The following is a 1,185-nucleotide window of genomic DNA, read 5'->3' as shown; positions in this document are numbered from 1 at the left end:
AGGAAGGATGTGGGGGCCCTGGCAGAGTGGTGCCAGGAAAATACACTCTCCCTCAACGTCAACAAAACCAAGGAGCTTATCATGGACTTCAGGAGACAGCAGAGGGAGTAAGTCCCTATCCACATCGATGGGACCGCAGTGTAAAATGTGAAAAGTTCCTCAAAGTACGCATCAATGACAATCTGAAATTGGCAACCCACACAGACAGTGTGGTGAAGAAGGCGCAACGACCTCGTGTTTCGGCTTGTCACCTAAGACCCTCACCAACTTTTACAGTTGCACAATTGAAAGCATCCTGTTGGGCTGTGTCACTGCCTGGTACAGGAACTGCACTGCCCACAACCGCAGGGCTCTTCAAAGGGTGGTGTGTTCTGCCCAACGCATCACTGGGGGCACATTGCCTGCCCACCATGACACCTACATCACCCAATGTCACAAAAAGGCCAAAAAGATCCTCAGGACATCCTTGCCACGGCCTGTTCACCCCGTTATCATCCAGAAGGTGAGGTCAGTACAGGTGCATCAAAGCTGGGAGCGAGAGACTGAAAAAACGCTTCTATCTCAAGGCCATCAGACTGTTAAACATCCATCACCAGCCATCTACCACCCAGTTACTCAACTCTGCACCTTAGAGGTTGCTTCCCTATGTACATAGACATGGAATTACTGGTCACTTTAATAATTGAACAGAAGTCACTTTAATAAGCATTCTGCTTTATTAATTTCATATGTATATACTGTATTCTATTGTATTTTAGTCTATGCCACTCCAACATTGCTCATCCTTATATATTTCTTAATTGCATTTTTTTACTTTTAGATTTGTGTGTATTGTGGTGAATTGTTAGTTACTACTGCACTGTTGGAGCTAGGAACACAAGCATGTTTCTACACCTGAAATAACATCCGCTAAATATGTGTATGTGACCAATGAACATTTTCTGATTTCTAAGCTTGAGCAAATACAATTCACACCAAGGGGCTTGGTTGACAAGATTCAGACAGAGTGGCAACATTTTGTTTCTCGGGAGGGTCTAAATACATTGCAGAAGCAATTTGTTCTGGTTCCAGAGAAGGTCCATTTGTCATAAGCAAATAAATGTTCCTTTTTCCACTGAATCAGAAAGGTGTGTCAATGAACACTTTACATTGTCCATACGAGATAACAAACTATATAAAAGAGCC

The sequence above is a fragment of the Oncorhynchus mykiss genome, chromosome 19, assembly GCF_057628025.1.
Source record: "Oncorhynchus mykiss isolate SJ-2025 chromosome 19, ASM5762802v1, whole genome shotgun sequence".
Classification (NCBI taxonomy): domain Eukaryota; kingdom Metazoa; phylum Chordata; class Actinopteri; order Salmoniformes; family Salmonidae; genus Oncorhynchus; species Oncorhynchus mykiss.
Note: the sequence above shows the minus strand (reverse complement) of the source record.